Source organism: Narcine bancroftii, chromosome 14 (genome assembly GCF_036971445.1).
Source record: "Narcine bancroftii isolate sNarBan1 chromosome 14, sNarBan1.hap1, whole genome shotgun sequence".
NCBI lineage: Eukaryota > Metazoa > Chordata > Chondrichthyes > Torpediniformes > Narcinidae > Narcine > Narcine bancroftii.
In genome coordinates this window covers 13489133-13507661 of record NC_091482.1, presented here as the reverse complement: position 1 = coordinate 13507661, position 18529 = coordinate 13489133, and the positions used below count along the sequence as shown (strand labels likewise).

The window sequence follows — 18529 nt, the reverse complement described above, 5'->3', positions numbered from 1 at the left end:
TCTTGAATTTAATATTTGTTTCTTTGCTGAACTTGGGCTTATATGTGCAGTGGAAACCCATCTTGTACTTGGATCGGATCTTGTGAAAGCATGCCTTCTATTTTCTTTGGCCAGTTGTGTTGATCTTGAAATCTTTCCATGCTGGTATAATGATCTCCATTTAATATTCTGTCTTTTCCTTGGCACAAATGTTATCGGAGAAAGCCCGAACATTCAGGAAATTGTAAAATGTGTGCAAAAATAGTCTGCTAATTATATGCAATTACTGGAGTTGGATCACTCTCCTCTTTGCACGTCGCATCATCGTTTGAGATTAAAATTCAGTGAGAAATGAGGAATTGCACACCATTCCTTCTTGAGCAGGGAACACTCACAAAACACCTGAGGGTCTTGGGCAAGCTGAGGGATTTCACTCTTGCCTGTTTGGAGAAAGGCCTGATATTATTCCTTGTGATGGTTTTGCACAGGGCCAGATTAATGTAGTAGCAAACACTACAGGCCTCGGACTTTCAAGGGTGCCCTCGTTTATGTACTATGAATTAGGAGAAACATTTTTGTTTTCAACTTTGTGCAGCGGCTGTGAGATGCCACCCTGATCGTCTGTGTTAATAACCCCAATTAAACCTTTAGCCTGTTATCACCTTTAATTGGGGTTATTAACACAGACGATCAGGGTGGTATCTCACAGCCGCTGCACAAAGCTGAAAACAAAATTGTAACGCGCCTTAGCGGAACAAAATTTAATCCTCACCTCAGCCCCTCGGTCAGATGCCTAGATTCGTTCGTTTACGTGCCAGGGAGCTGCAGGCTGCAAAAGCAATGATGAGCAGTATAGGTTCCAGCTGCATGGCGATTATGGGTAACGAAGACAGCCATTGATCCTGCATTGAACCAGCTGCTGCCGCCGTATGTAAATTTTGTTTTAACAAAATGAGTAAGTTTTAACAGGGGAAGGGAGGGCGCAGTTTTGGTGTAAGTGTAATTTCAGTGTAAATGCGAAATGTGTCAGTTAAGTTTTAACAGGGTGGTGGTGAGGGGGTGTAATTTCAGTGCTTGCCATAGGTGCTATGTTCCCTAAATATGCCACTGGTAATCACTGAATATATAGTGATCTAAGAAAGTTAGCATCATTTTGTCAAGGATAATTAAGACTATTCAAACTTATCAAAATAGACATGCACGGTCATTGTCAGAAAGTCTTTCGGGGTGGGGGGGGGGAGCACCGTGGTCATGCTTCCCCATCATTGTACATGTGCCAGCCAGCACTTCATGTGCTGGCTGTAACACTTCTCCCTCAGCAGCGCTATTTAAGGCCCCTTTAAAGTAAATGCTACAGGCCCTGCAATGCCTTAACATGGCACTGATTTTGCAGACTCATTTTGTGCCCCTGTCCTGAAAGAGACTTTTACACATAATGATGGAAGAAATTTTACGAAGATTGACTCTGTCACCCTGTGAAAGAAAGTTCGTGCTACAGCTTTGACAAACAGCCTGTTTTAATACAGCACCTATTCAGTGAGATATTATTTTGAAGTTAAGCCTTAACAGTTGTCAATGGAATTAGCATTGGTTGTTCACGCTAAGAGTGATTATTAACAGTCCTTCATATTAGACAAAAACTAATATTTTAATATAAAAATTGTAGTAAAGGTCTTGATGTGGGTTTCACTGGGTTTATTCCTTGATATAAGCCTATTTTCTGCAACAGCTTGTTTATCTCTCTGTATAAATATACATACTTGTAGAAGTTGAGTTCAGAGCTGGTGAGCAGTGTAAACTGTTGCTACTCTCCATGACATTTCATGTAAAAAAAAATCAATATTTGAGATTGCTGAATCAGTTAATTTCGCAGACAGATTTGATGCAGATTGGCGGGGTCACTATTAAAATGAAATATGAACATCCAAATGAAAAGTGATTGATCATGTGAAATAAAGTTTGAAACCATGTAGCATGGTTAGTGTAGCAGTTAGTGCAGTGTTTTTACAGCACCAGCGATTAGGACTGGACTAGGGTTCGAGTCCCATGCTCTCTGTAAAGAGTTTGTACATTCTCCCCATGTCTTCATGGTTTTCTCCAGAGGCTCCGGTTCAAATATGGGTGTTGGTTAATGGGGTGTAAATTGGGTGGCACAGACTCGTGGGCCAAAATGGCTTGTCAACGTGCTCTATGCCTAAAATTTAAAATTAAAAAGTAAAAGATACTTGAGGTCGCCAAAACGATGAATTTTGATGACAGATTTGGCATAGTCAGTGGGATCCCAACATCAGAACGAAAAATGATACATCGTGTGAAACAAAGTCTGTGAAATGATACTTGAGGTCACTGAATCATTTAATTTTGTTGACAATAATAGACACTGAAAGTGCTGAGACATCCACCATGTCTGGAGAAAGAGAAGCAGAGTTAATGTCTCAGGAATTTTTTTGTTCTGAGAAGCAGAGGTAACATTTCTTCTTTTAGCACTTTTTTGTTCTTTTTGCACCTTTTAAAACATCTGTTCTTTTTTTTTGATATCCAAGACCTCAAGCCCAAATCTTCCTCTTGCAATCTAAAAAGGAAAATTTGGATGGGTCATGTACATCACGGAGTAATGATTATGTTCTACAGCTGCTGAAGCTTCATTGCTTTTTTGCCTCCTCCATTATCACCCTGCACGCCACCTTGTATTGGAATTGATTTTCTCTAACCACCACAGAGTGAAAAGCCTGGGATTTATTTTTCATTGCCCCAATCAGGATTTCAAGGCTGTTATTTTGGCTTTCTGTAAGGACCAACCAGCCTTTACCCTTGACATAACAAGGAAGTCAGACAGAATAGTCTGTCTTCCAGTATTTAAACACTGATCATGGAATAAAATTGTCTTTAATATTTACCGTAAGTGATGCACTGTAAGGTTAATGGAGGTCTATTTGCTCTCCAACTTGCATTCTCCCACCCTACTGCAATTTATAAAAGTAATTCTGTATGTATTATTTACGCAGCTCATTCCATTAATAAGGAGACCAGTCGATTATTAATTTCACCGAGTCTATTTCTTGGCGTAGACAGTAAATGTGGCATTGATCACATCATTCATTTTATTTTTCTGGCTCAGTAGGTTCATTGTAGTCTTCATCTGCAGCTTTGTGCATACTAATCGTGTCTGAGATTGTAACGAGGGGAAGAAGTGGGACATTTTGTGAATCAAAAATGAAAATGGAAAAACGCTAGAAATACTCAGCAGGTGGGCAGGATCAGGATTTTATTTCATTTATTTTTGGGGGACATGTGGGGGCCAAGATTTATTTAAAGAAGAGGTATTAGATTCATTTCTGATAAATCAAGGAATTGAGGGCTGTTTAATTTTGGCGTACAGCATGGCCAGTGAGACTAGCGGAATTATGTTTTGGCACTGACTAGAAGGGCTGAATGGCTTGTTTTTTGTGCTGTAGTGTTCTATGGTAACAGGTCCTTCTGACCCACGACCAATTAACCTGCAACCGCCGTATGTTTTGAAGGTGGGCAAAAACTCACAGAGAGAATGGACAAACTCCTTGCAGACAGCGCTGGATTCAAACCTGGGTCACTGGCACTGTAACATCATTGCGCTAACTGTGCCATCCACTGAGGCCCAGTGCAGTTCAGTTGTGTTCACATTGAGAGACCTACTCCTGCTCATATTTTCTGATGTAAGTGTCTGCTCTTTAATTTCTCATGAGCAAATGATGGTGACCCTTTGCTTTAGGCTTCTGTTGACTTTCAGATATAGAGTGCGTTACAAGGGAGTTCCTGGATTTCCTGGACTCATTAGACCCTTTCAAACTGCCATGCAAAATGGGGTTAACTGGGCAATTTTCCCGGTTAGCACCCCAGTTACGCGGCAGTTAGAAAGGGTCTGACCCGGTCAACCTTGTAGAAATCCAACTAGGTCCCTGACCTACCTCAAAGGTAGTGAGGGAACCCAGTTAAACTTACCTAGGTCACGTCCACAGGCGATTTGCAAATGAAAATGGCTGACTCACTTATTCCGGTGACGCCAGCACTTACGTGCATGCATCACTGGGCAGCTAGCATCCGGACATCTGGCAGTAGTGAGTGCGTGACGCATCACTGTGGGGGGCGGATCTCCTTTAAATTGCCGGGTCAATGATTTAATGGGTCGATCTCCCTGCAATTTAAAAGATGCTTCCAGTACCTTTCTCCCAGTAATTGCTCCCACCTGGGTCCCAGGAGGGCTACCCAGGTGCTGCAGTTTAAAAGATAGTGGATGGTGATGAACCTGATGGTTATAGTGTTTCCACATGTCCTTGCCCTTCACAGCGATAGAACCCAGAGAAATGTGAGGTGCTGTTGCGGTAGGCCAGCCGAGTCAATGCAGTGCATTTTTTTTAGATGTTACGTGGGCATGGTGTGCCATTAATGGAAGATATGAAGTGTTAAGGTCATGGAAGAGTTTTCAATCAAGCAGGCTCCTTTTCCCTGGATTCCTCAGGATTCCTTCCTGTTGCATCTGATTGTGGAGCATTTTCTTTTTCATTTCTGCGCTTGGGTGCTAATTTGCAATATTCGTGCTTGGATTTGAGCAACAGGACTGCAGTTCCCTGGCATATCTGATGGATATTTCAGGCCAGATCTGGCACTGAAACATAAATCTATTCTTTTTAATGTAGAGATAAAGCTACAGAGAACAAGAGTAAGAATTTGGTTGTTTGTCACTTGTTTGAAGCAGTTCAGTTCAGTTGAATGTTCAGGATTGCTTTTAAGGGTTTTCAGAATTTTTTAGATTTTAAAAATAGAAGGGTTTTCATGATTTTTTAAAAAAAAGTTATTTCTTTTAAAATATTTTTGTTTTTAAATTTATTGTAGACATACAGAACAATGACAGGCCTTTCAGGCCCATGAGCCCCCGCTGCCCAATACCCCAATTAATCTTCTATCCCCATATGTTTTGGAGGGTGGGAGAAAACCAGAGCATCTGGTGGAAACCCCCCCAGACACGGGGAGAATATACAAACTCCTTATAGCTAGCGTCGGATTCGAACCTGGGTCAATGAGGCCCCTGCCCGCCCTATATTTTGTGAATATTCAAAAAGAGTATTTAACAGCTAACTAAGCTAGAGAAAAGTTATTTGGTTATTTTTGTCATGGCCGGAGCTTATTCTGGTATAATGAGATTACAAGCATACAAAGTGCACAGGACCTTGTTTCTTCCCTCTACCATTAGATTTCTGAATGGACAATGAACCACAGACACGACCTCACTTTCTCCTGTTTTCTTGGATTATTTATTTATTTTTGTCGTACTGCCGCAAAACAACGAGCTTCGTGACAAGTTCATAATTAATACTGATTCTGACCTTGTCACTTAGGATCGCGGACGGTTTTGGGCAGCCAGAAAATGTGCGGTCCCAATCCTTGTGATTCTAAAATAAATCTCAGCAAAGAAAAGGAATGGAATATGTTAGAGCTATACACCATAAGACTCATGAGCAGAATTCAGTCATTTGGGCCATCAAGTACGTTCTGCCATTTGAATCATGGCTGATGTATTTTTTCTCTCAACCCCATCTGATCAGTCCAAATTACTGGCTTTCTTTATAAGGTACTGTGATTACATTATCCTCAAATTAAATATCCAATGCTAGCATAATTGAATTCTAATATCACAGTTAAGGGAACTGCTCAAGCAACAAGTCCTAAATGTAGTCCTAGTATGTAGTCACTATATTTTTTTTATAACCATATGGGTGGCATAATTAGTGTAGCAGTTAGCGCTATGCCTTAGCAGAGCCAGCGATCGGGACTGGGGTTCAAATCCTGTGCTATCTGTAAGGAGTTTGTTCGTTCTCCCCATGTCTGTGTGAGTCTTCCCTGGGGCTCAGGTTTCCCCCACCATTCAAAACATACCGGGGATGTAGGTTAATTGGGTGTAAATTGGGTGGCACAGACTTGTGGGCCACAATGGCCTGTTACTGTGCTGTATATCTACATTTTGTTTTAAAATTCCATAAATGCCAAGACTTCTGTCATAAAATTTGGAGCAAGTGGGTAGTGTTGTCTTAAACCTGTTATAGAGTTGAAAAAAGAAAAAAAAATGTCACTGTGTATATTTAATGAAGAACATTTGTATATATTGTTGATATGGTTCATAGTGCAATAAATAAAAAGTTACAAAAAAATCCTCAGCTAGAGTTGACAGTCCCATCTCTGCATTCCTCTAGCTCAGTGAGGTTAGAAGAAGAGAGGTTGATAGGGTGAGGTTAGCATTGCAGAGCCTAGAGTAAGATCTGGAAGGAGTGCATGGGTAGGTTATCTTTCTTGAATCTGCCCCACCATTTAATCTTGAGCTGATCCATTTTCCCACTCAGCCCCACTGCCTGACCTTCTCCCCATAACCTTTGATGGTCTGGCTAATTAAGAAATAATCAATCTCTGTCTTAAATACACTCAATGACCTGGCCTCCACAACTGCCTGTGGAAACAAATTCCAAATATTTATCGCCCTCTGTTTGAATAAATTGCTAAGAATTCCTGTGCTTAATGGACACCCTACAATCCTGAAGTTGTGCCCTCTTTTTCTAGACTCTCCCACCATGGGAAACAATCTTTCTACATCTACTCTGTTCATGCATTTGAACATTCAAAATGTTTCAATGACATCCCCAACCTCCGTTGAACCTTCTTCAACATCACCACATCTTTTCTTGCATGAGTAGCTCAAAACTGTTCACTGTAATCAAAGTGAGGTCTCACCAGTGCCTCAATTTCACATTCCAGCTCTTGTATTCTATTCCCCCTTGAAATGAAGGCCAGATCAGTATTCACTGTCCATTCCTAACAGTTAAAAGGCTTGCTGGGGCATTTACAGGACAGCTCTGATAACATGGGTACCGAGAACTAAGTTATTCAAAGCCTGCGCGTACTGAATATGAATGGGTATATAACATAGAACACTGCAGCACAGTGCAGGCCAATGTGCTGACCAACACAAACCTACTCAACAAATTAAACCTTTCCTACTTAACGCCTTAACCCCCTAGTGGTATGGTTCCTGTAAATCTGTGACATACATGCTTAACATATGTATACATGAGTTTCATAGTTGGATAAACAAGATGCACTTATTTTAACAGTTGCCCATGTTTCTCATTGATTCATCACATTCCTGGTTTAAATGTGGTTAGAATAAATACCCAAACATACACTGCAGTTTTTATCTCAGTCTGAGAAAATTATAATACAGACTGTTTTCAACTCTTGCCCAGGCTAATAAAACCAACCACAAGCAACCCAGCTGATCGCCATCCAGCTATCTGCTTCTGTTCAAATTAAAGAAAACATAATTCTCGATCTATTTTCAAGCAGCAAAAAAATACTCAGTCTGAAAATAGCTACTAACAACCCAACTATTATTCTGTTTACAAGAATATGATGCCATGGTTAAACTTGCCCACAATTCAGTCAAGCTCTTATTAACTCCTTTACAATCCAGCTGCATTGGTTGTATATGTTTTGGATTATGGTTCCTGAGTTTACAGTTTCATTAATTACCCCAATCAAAACAAAATAGTGTTAACTTCTTGCTTAACTTCTAGTTGCATTAGGCTTTGCTGTTGGGATTTGTATTTGGTTACCCCCTTAGTAAATGGGCAGTACTCCCATCTAATCAATGTTGCAGTACAGAGAGGTGCTCAGCATGGACTAGAATGGCCGAACTGGCCAGTTTCTGTGCTGTAATTGTTATATGGTTCCACGCTGCTGAAGATCCAGCTGCGCTGGGTGGGTCACGTCTCCAAAATGGAGGACCATCGCCTTCCCAAGATCGTGTTATATGGCGAGCTCTCCACTGGCCACCGTGACAGAGGTGCACCAAAGAAAAGGTACAAGGACTGCCTAAAGAAATCTCTTGGTGCCTGCCACATTGACCACCGCCAGTGGGCTGATATCGCCTCAAATCGTGCATCTTGGCGCCTCACAGTTCGGCGGGCAGCAACCTCCTTTGAAGAAGACCGCAGAGCCCACCTCACTGACAAAAGGCAAAGGAGGAAAAACCCAACACCCAACCCCAACCAACCAATTTTCCGCTGCAACCGTGTCTGCCTGTCCCGCATCGGACTTATCAGCCACAAACGAGCCTGCAGCTGACGTGGACATTTACCCCTCCATAAATCTTCGTCTGCGAAGTCAAGCCAAAGATATATAATTGCTGCTTAATTTCTTGGAGTCTTGAGCAGAATGTGGGCAAGGAGAGGAGAGCAGTGTTGACGGGTTGTGAGGTGGGCCCTTAACATTTGCTCAAACAACAGTGAAGATGTATTTATTTTAACAAGGAGTGAAGATCTGCAGAGCCTGTGTTTGTAGTAAAAACACACACAGAAATGCTATCTTTACCTGCCGTGAGACCAGCTGAGTTCCTTCAATGCTGTGGAGTTTTTACTATTTTAATATATTTCACAATCCTGCTTAAAGACTGGATGGTCTTTAGTCTTTTTGAAATTCGGCATTAACCTTGTGGTCTTCTTCGGCAACTCCAGAGGGTGCAGATTTTTTTCCATTTCCATGCGGTACCATCTATCACATCCTTTCTGAGGCAAAATTGTCCCAGAAATATCTGTGCAAGATCAGGATCTGAGGATGGTGACAGAAACATTATTATAAATTGTCAGTAGAATGCAGCTCTCTGAAGCTCAAAGCTTAGAAGCTGGGATGTTAGGATCAATGGCTTGGAGCTCCTTCCGAAACAGATCTTGCTGAAAATATTCATATGTCTTTACAGGAAAGCAGTTCAAACTTTTGAGTTTGCCACAGTATTAAAAATCGAACAATTCCAATACTCCTGTTCATCATGTGAAGTGTTTCTGTGCGTTAAAATGCTCTGTTTCAGTTTACTCTTTATTTCAGTGTTTCCTGAGGTTTTTTTAAAAAAATTATTATTTCAATTGATATGAACAAGCTGGGAATTTAGTGCGTGCTCTTGCTCTGTGTGGCCTGTTAAGGAACTTTAGAAGGCTGACTAATGATCAACTGCTTTCCTTTGGTTCTGGCCTCCCATATGATTGAGTAAGGTGGCAGATTTCCTCCCCCCCAAAATGATACTGTTTGCCGCAAAGAAGATGCGTTGAATCGATTCCGAACAAGGACTGTGACAGAAAACTGCCTCTGGGTATGCTTTGTTTTTCATCTGTATACACTAACTCAGCATTTGTACCTGGAAACCTATAAAAAGCATGGTTTGTTTTTCAGGGACAGGACTCTGTGAGGGAGGGATGTGTTTAAAAAGTGCTGGTAAAAAGCCAACTGTAATTAACTGGGATCAATGAAGGGAATCTTAAGTGGAACGTTCACCGTGAGAGACCAGTATAAAAGTAGGACTTGGTAGCCTTGTCTCAAAAGGCTTCTCAGAGAACCAAATAAGACCCTTAAAGCTTCTTTAAACCACTGGGGAGCCATCAGAGGGACATGGATAGGTTTGGGGAATCAGCAAAATAAGCAGGTGCTTAGAGCTCCGAGAGAAAGGGAGCACTGCAAAGTTTTTTTTTTCTCCTCCCCCCCCCCCCAGTATTGGATTTACCATAGCGCAGCTGAACTAGGGCCCCACAAAAAGGGCACCCCTCACAAGAAATGAAAAAAAATATAGATGCAAGGGTCAAGGGGGGAACCATTGTTGGGCTGTGCTTAGGGCATCAGTTGGCCTTAATCGGACCCTGTGGGAAATGGACAAAGGAGGGGCAGAGGGAATGCAATGTAGGGAGGTGTGTGGTCATGCATTTTGGTAGAAGAAATAAACTATTTTCTCAATAGGGAATGAATGCAGAAACTGGAGGTCTCAAGGGACCCAGGATTTCCTAAAGCTTAACTTAGAAGTTGAGTCAGCAGGTGTGGAAGGCAAATGAAATGTTGAGCATTTATTTCAAGCTAAAAATGTCAAGCTGAAGATGCAAGGCATTGGTCAGATCACATTTGGAGTATTGTGAGCAGTTTTGGGGCCCGTATCTAAGGAAGGATATGTTGGTATTGGAGAGGATCCAGAGGAGGTTTACGAGATTGATCCCAGGGATGAGAGGGTTAATATGTGAAGACATTGGATGGCTCTGGGCCTCTACTTGCTGGAGTTTAGAATGAGAATGAGGGGATCTCACTGAAACATGCTGAATATTGAAAGGGCTAGATAGAGTGGATGTGGAGATGTTTCCAGTGGTGGGAAAGTCAAAGACCAGAGGGCAATTTCAGAACAGCGATGAGGAGACATTTCTTCAGCCAGAGAGTGGTGATCTGTGGTGAATCGTTGCCCCAGATGGCTGTGAAGGGCAAGTTCATCGGGGATATATAAAGATGGTCTAGCAGAATATATATAGGTCGTTGAATAGTCAAGGCATCAAAGATTATGGGAAGAAGGCAGGAGAATGGAATTAAAAGGAAAAATACATCAGCCATGGTTTGAATGGCAAAGTATTGATGGGCCGAATGGCCTATTACTGCTCCTGGATCTTACTGTCTTATTAGAATAGAAAATTTTAAAAAACTGCATAGATATACTCAGCGATGATGGAAACCTCTCTGTTTTGATGGTAACTGTGTAAGAGTTTGGCAATTTCTTTCATTGTCCAAATAACAGGTTAAAAAATCCAGAGACTTGTGAAATCTGAAAGATGTCAGAAAATAAATTAAATATTAAATCGAAATCCCTGGCATTTCTTAGCAAGAGAATTGCAGCCCAGGAGGGAGCCTCTGGTTCATTGAGTCTGTTCTGTTACTAAGTAAAGCAATCCCACCGATTTTGTTCCCCTGCGAGATACTCTCTTCCAAGTACCTACATCATTTCCTTCTGGTGGGACTGTTTTGAGAACCTTAACTGTTATATTTTCCTCACAATTTTCTCCTTCAGTTCTTTTGCCCGAAATGTTAAAATTTCTGTCCTCTGGTCCTTAAGTGACCCACCAAAGAGAATAGCTTCCTTCTGTGTATTCTTTCTAAACTAGTTGTGATCAAATCTATAAAATCTTCTTTCAGCCCTCATTATTTCAAGGGGAACAATGCCAGTGTAGACCTGGTTGATGAACGATGAAGCATTTGGGAAATTATCAAGTCTGAAGCACAGACCCTTGCTCATGGTGACCAAGTTATTGACACGTTAGTCCCATTTGCCTGCATTTTGTTCCTGCCCCTTTACACCAGTGGTTTTCAAACTGCCCCCCCCCCAACAAACTCACATTCCACCTTAAGTAACCCCTATGCCATCGGTGCTCTGTGAATAGTTCAGGATTGCTTAAGGTGATATGTGAGTGGAAAGGGAAGGTTGAGAACCACTACTCTAGATCCAATTTTTACTGAAATATTTGGCTTGAGAAAAATTGTCATTGGCCCATTTCCTTTGGAGTGATGAAACCATACACATAACGAGTCAATGAGGTACGATTAAAACAGTGGTTTTCAAAGAGGGTGGTGAATCTGTAGAATTCGCTGTCCATTGAAGCAGTGGAGGCGACCTCAGTAAATATATTTAATACAAGTTTGGATAGATTTTTTTTTACAAAGTAAGGGAATTAAGGGATATGGGGAAAGGGCAGGTAGGTGGAAATGAGCTGAACATCAGATCCACCATTATCTCATTGAATGGTGGAGCAGGCTTGACAGGCTGGATGGCCAACCTTTGCTCCGATTTCTTGTGTTCTTATGTAATGCCATCCAGTTGGAGAGTACACAGATGGAATATTAGGTGTTGCTCCTCCAATTTACTGGCGGCCGTGATTTTGCACTGCCATGGGCATACACGGGAGTGGGGCACAGAATTAAAATAGTTGACCACTGGGAAACCCCTGTCATTGATGTTGATGTAGATGCTTGGCGAAGCGATCTCCCAGTCTGCATTCAGTCTCTCCAATGTAGAGAAGGCTACAACGGGAGCACCAGTAGATAACTCCTGCCACTTCACAAGTGAAGTGTTGCTTGACTTGGTGGGACTGTATGGGGCCCTGAATGGTGCTGAGGGAGGAGGTCATTGTCAGATGCAATGTTTATTCGATAATTAAATATCACAGTTGCTTTATTATGTTTGAAATTAATGTTGGATCAAGGCCATTCAGATGCTTTATTTTCATACTTCATCAATTATAACATTCAAAGTCTCAAAATATTAATGGAAGTGCAGAGAGACTAGACATGGGATCAGGACCGGGTGTGGGAGCTGACAACAAATCTATGACAATTGCTGAGGAGCTCTGGAGAATTTATAATCATCCCTTTGTCTGAAGCAAAATCCTGAGGCAAAACATCAGGCAAAGGCGTAGACTCTGGCACAGAGTCACTACCAGTAATATCTTGGACTTGGACTTTTTAAATCTAGCCCTAGATGATTGAATATGTAACAGATATGAATTGACATCCTTTTAAGGATCAAAATCAGATGAGTACAGTTATTGATGGATGTTGACCGAATGAATTAACAATCTGGCTGAACATTACAAGTTAGGTAGACCTAAGCCGATGGGTTTAGACCGTGATAGTAACAGACTCTGTGGCATTGTGGACTTTCCCAAGCAATCTCCGTGCTGACCTTTTGTGTCTTCGAGGGGTTACTATGCAACTAACTTAATTGCGGAAGAATAAAAGCTCCCCAGTGCATTAATAAGGAGACATTTCAAATATGTTTGGATGCCTGATGGTGCTCACATCTGCTGTAAGACTGTATGCTGATGTTTGATTTGTGTATGGTCTGGGCTTAAATACTGCTGTCTCTCACTGCTCCCTAGTCATTTGAACAGTCTAATATGTAACTGACCTCTTTTCCCCTCTGTGAAACGATTTTCAAGAAGAAAAGTAAATGTCAAAAACTTTTTTATTGACCAAAAATGAGTACAATTTTAACTGATATTCTAATACACTGTTACTATGCACAGAGCCACCATGTGTATGATCAAAGTATATGTCATGTCATCTTGCTTGCGGTGACAAAAATCTTTGGAATGAATGCGTCTCATTGGGCCAAGATTGCGAACTTAAAATTAAACTCTGTGTCCATTGCTCGTACATAGCCACACCCTCTAAAAGCAGTAATAATTTTATGACAGAGGTTAGTAAACAGCCAGCTGATTCTCTCTTCTGATGGTTTTCCTTGGAAGATGGAGAGAGTAAAAAATATACAGTAATAGGAAAGGTGGAAAAATAGAAAGCCATGCCAAAAAAGATCATTTCCTTCCTGTACAGGGATTCATTAAAACTCATTGGAAATTGGTACCTAAACTTGAGTGCAGACTTCAGCTTTGCTACTCTGTTTGCATTTATTTTTTATTCCTGTGAAAAGCCACATCAAGTTTAACTTTTGTTCATGAGATTGTGGGTGGCACCAAAGTGAGCATTACAGCCAATTCTGGATCGTTATTTAGTTATTGAGAACACTTTTATTCCATTATTTAAATTGTCCTCGAGTGCGCCAGCAAATGCATTGAAATTGGCAGGAAATAGGCTGCGTTTAAATAAACGGAGCCAGTGACTTGCAGGTGCAAGTCTAGTTGGCAGACCCTGGTTGGCACCAATTTTTAATTTTGATGTAACTAGCTCCCCTTCTTCTGCACCTTCTGCTAATCCTTATGACTCTCCTCCACTCTCCACTTCCCTTACAATGATTGATGCTGATAAGCCTTGATTTAGCTCAACCCCAGGCGCGCGCGCGCACGCACGCACACACACACACACACACACACACACACACACACACACACACACACACACACACACACGTACATGGGTACATAGCATGAGTGCACGTGAGCACACAGCTGATGGACATGCAGGCACATACCTCTGTTCGTAATGGCTGAGGAAATTTCAAGCTCCATCAATGAAACACCAATGTTTCACAGTGTCAGTGTTCCCTTGCCCATGCTTCCATCTTTAGGCAGTAAAATGTGCGTTTTACAAGAACTTAATTATCTCCCTTGCCATTCATCAGAGAAGCTTAGCTATCTTTCTCCAGCCTGCCAATACATGATTCCAACCAATCAATAAATATTATAGAGGGTCCATGGTGAGTTGGTAAATTGAATCCAACACTGTCTTGGTCATACAGGACAGAGGGTCGTAGTAGACAGATGTTTTTCTGATGTGAGGTCTGTGACCAGTATAGTACTGCAAGGATCAGTGAAGCGACCTGTTATTTGTAATATATATTAATGATTTGGATGAAAGTGGAGGTGGTCTAATTCATAAGTTGGCAGATGATACAGGAATTGGTGGTGTTGTGAATAATGAAGAAGGTTGTCAAAATTTACAGCAGGCGATCGATTAGTTGGAGATATGGATAGAGAAATAGCAGACAAAGTTCAATCTGGACAAGTGTGAGGTGGTGTATTTTGAGGAGTCAAATGTGAGAGAAAAGTAGATGGCAGGATCTTTTGGAACATTGATGTAAAGTGGGATCTTGGGGTGTAAGTCCATAGCTCCCTAAAGGTGGCAACACAGGTGAATAGAGTGGGAAAGACAGCATAAGGCATTTTATGGGGCCTTGACTCGAAAAGTTGGGATGTCATGTTGTAAGGGTTAAGCTACTTGGAGAATTGTGTGCAGTTCATAATTCCACATTACAGAAAGGATTTGGAGAGAATGCAGAGGAGATTAGAGTGTATTATCAATATGGAGAGGTTAGACAAATGTGGGTTATTTTCTCTGGAGCTTCAGATGTTGAAAGGTGACCTGTTCAGTATATAAAGTTATGAGAGGCATAGACAGAATAGATAACATGGAACATGACTGCACAGTACATACCCTTCATCCCTCAATGTCGTGCTGACCAATATATTCTTTCCAAAAATGAAACCCTCACTACCTCCACCACCACCCCGGCAAAGTATTCTAGGCACCCACAACTCTGAGTACCCCTGATATCTCCCCTAAACATTCCTTCCTTTACTTTGTAAAGATGACCTTTAGTGTTTGAAACTCTCGCCCTGGGAAAAAGGCACTGGCTGCCAAACCTATCTAGGCTTCTCAGAGTCTTGTACATCTCTATTGTCAATTCTCATCTTTCTTCGCTCCAAAAGAAAAAGTTCCAGCTCTCCTCACCTTGTCTCATAAGGCTTATTTTCCAATCAATGCAGCATCTTGGTAAATCTCCTCTGCATCTTCTCCATTGCTTCCACATCCTTCTTATAATGAAGTGGCCAGAACTGAATACAATATTCTAAATATGGTCTCACCAGAGATTTGTAGAGTTGCAACATGACCTCTCCATTCTTGAACTCAATCCCTGTATTAATGAGGCCCAGAATCCCATAGGCCTTCTTAACTATCCTATCAACCTGGACGGCGACCTTGAGAGATGTATGGATTTGGACCCCAAAGTCCATCTGTTCTTCCACACAGTTAACTATCTAACCAACCATCTGGTACTCAACCATCTGGTTGGACCTTCTAAAATGCATCACCTCATACTTATCTGGATTGAACTCCATCTACCACTCTTCTGCCAAATCTGCATCCTGTCCATATCCTTTTGGAACCTTTAACACTATCCGCAGCTCCTCCAACCTTCATCCGCAAACTTCTTCAACTAGGTCATTTCACAAAGAGCAATGGTCCCAGAGCGGATCCCTGCAGACTTCTACTAGTCATGGACCTCCAGGCAAAATACTTTCCATTCACTACTAATCTCTGCTTTCTATAGGCAAGAAAATTCTGAACCTACATAGCCAAAGTTCAATGAATCCCAAGCCTTATGATTTTATGAATGAGGCTCTCATGGGGACCTTGTATTTGAAAAAACTTACTAAAAACTATATATACCACATCAACTGCCCTACCTTCCTCAATTTCTTTTTAATTACCTCAGAAAACTCAGTTAGGCTTATGATGCATGACCTTCCCCTCAAAACCATGCTATCTCTGAGAAAACTATACTTCCCCAAATGCCCATAAATCCTGTTCTTAAGAATCCTCTCCAATAGCTTGCACAGCACTAACGTAAGCCTCAGTGACGTAAGACTCACTGACACAAGATGGTCAGTGTCTTTTTCCTCAGGGGAAATGTCAAATATTAGAGGGCACAGGTTTAAGGTGAGAGGGGGAAAAGTTTAAGGGAGATTTGGGAGGCAAGTTTTCTTTTTTTACTCAGAGAGTGGTAGTTGCCTGGAATGCGCTGTCATGTAATATGGTGGAAACAGATACTGCAGCAATTTTCACAAGGCATTTATGCAGGCACATGAAGAGAGGGATATGAACCATGTGCAGGCTGATGGGATTAGTTCAGATTGCTCTCCTTAACCCCTTTGAAATGGTCTAGCAGGACATTCATGCCTGGAAACAATGAGGGTAAATGCTAATCCTGTCATGCCATTCACATTAAATTAATGAATAAATAAGAGGAATTTGTGTGATATATCTGCACAGCGGCTAAGCACTGAGTCATTGGGATGTCCAAGGGCTCAGGTTTTCCATTTGAAGGTTTCAAATACAATGTGATTATTTAATGACCTCAACACCTCATTTTCATTTGAAGATACTTCTGTTGTCACTTCCTGTTGTGAGCATGGATGGGTGCCCACAAGCAATGGAAGCCAATCCTTTTCTGCAAGCTCCCCAAAACACCTTTAAGTTAACTTTGCAAGTTTGCTTTTATTTAATAAAAATCACAGCAATTTTGTAGGGATATCTTATTTGGATTATTACAGCCAGTAGTCTGGACTCTCCAGAGAGCTGACCATGCATAACTTTCCCCAATTTAAAATTGCACCATTTCGATTTGCACACTGATTATTTGTTGTTTGTGACAGGAAGGAGCTGAAATCCAGCTGAAAGTTGGCTGGATACATTCTGGAATAATGAAACCATCAAATGTTTGCAAATCTCCATTTTCAGTCATTTTTGAGAAGGGAAATTTTAACCCAGTCTACCTAATACGATCTTGTTTAATCCCTAATTTAATCAGTCTGTAAGACATAGGAGCATAAATAGGCTATTCAGTCCATCAAGTTTACCACCATTTAATCATGATCCATTTTCCCCACTGCCTGGCCTTTTCCCCATAATCTTTGATGCCCTGGGTAATCAAGAGCCTATCAATCTCTGCCTTAAATACAGCCAATGCCTCCACGACCATCTGTGGCAACAAATTACCACTCTCTGGCTGAAGAAATTCCTAAGCATTTCTGTTCTAAGCGGACATCCTTCAATCCTGAAGTTGCCTGCATCTATTCTGTCCACGCTGTTCAACATTCAAAATGTTTCAGTGAGATTCCCCCCTCATTCTCCTAAATTCCAACGCGTTCAAGCCAAGAGTTTTCAAATGCTCCTCGTATGATAACTCTCTCATTCCCGGAATCATTCTTTGAACCATCTCCAACATCAGTACATCTTTTCTTAAATGAGGATCCCAAAATTGCTCACAATACTCCAAGTGAAGTCTCATCAGTGCCTTATAAAGCCTCAACATCACATTCCTGATCTTGTATTCTATTTCCATTCTATTCCAGAGCAGTTTGGGATGGGCATTAAATGCTAGTGACTTCCATATCCTATGGGCGAATGCACAATAAATGTTAAACCTCTGGAATTGTGTTTTATGTAGCCACACTGGTGCCACATGCAGCTTTTTGTGCTTTAATTTACGCAAGATTTGAAGGAGCCCACAGTTATGTTTTTTCCATTTTGTATCCGGTGACAGTTCTATAATTTAGAGCTGACAAATACATGAGTCACTTGCAAAAACATTTACTGTCTGGATCAGCATTTCTATACAATGGATATGAGAAGGAATGGTACAGTGGAATGTTTTGCTTGGAACTGAGTTTCTCTTGGATCAGGTACATGTTGATCTAAGCTCAGTTTTAACTTCCTACATTGCCTGCGTGAAGACAAATTAACATCCTGGGCTGGAGTTCCAGTGCCTCTGTGGAACAACAACATGATGATCACTTTAACTTCTCTGGATATGATTTGCCAACACTTTGAGCTCAGTGAGTTCTCTGACAGGCGCCCATCATTCAATAGTCACCTGAGAGAGGTCTGAGTTTTTTTTTTGATATTTTGAAGCTAACATTCGAGCCCATTATTCAAATGCTTCTTCTATTTAAGAATTAATTTTGATGGGAGTGGTAATCACCTTTCACCTTTGGAGCTGCAACACAGACGAATAGGAACCAGGCGTACTCAGGTGCACTTTCCACTACTTTTAAGCCTATAAAATACATACATGCATTGCATTTTTATTGTAGAGAAATAAAAGCAATGTTAAATGGAACTCTTGGGACGTTTTGCATTTTGACTGAGATTTAAGAATCTGGTTTGTAAAAATTATTTTTGCTGGGTGGAGAGGTCTTTCAAAATTTAGTGATCTTCCTTTCAATAAATAAACAAACATCAAAACGTATTCCCATCTGTGATGTTTATTTTATTGTAATAAAAATCTTGGGTTCTTTTAAAACACTATATTAGCTAAAGAGCACACATTGTATGTAGACATCCATCTTGAATCCACATGCTGCCACAAAATAGTCTCTGACTCACTCTAGTGGTCAGGAGGATCACTAGCATCTATCACTACATCCCCTTTCCTTGA

General features: G+C 41.1%; 1 protein-coding gene across 3 annotated transcripts in view; it reads left to right on the top strand.

Moving 5' to 3' along the window:
- LOC138749742 (coronin-6-like) overlaps nt 1-18529 on the top strand; it is a 184357-nt gene that overhangs the window by 17736 nt on the left and 148092 nt on the right. The window lies entirely within an intron of this gene.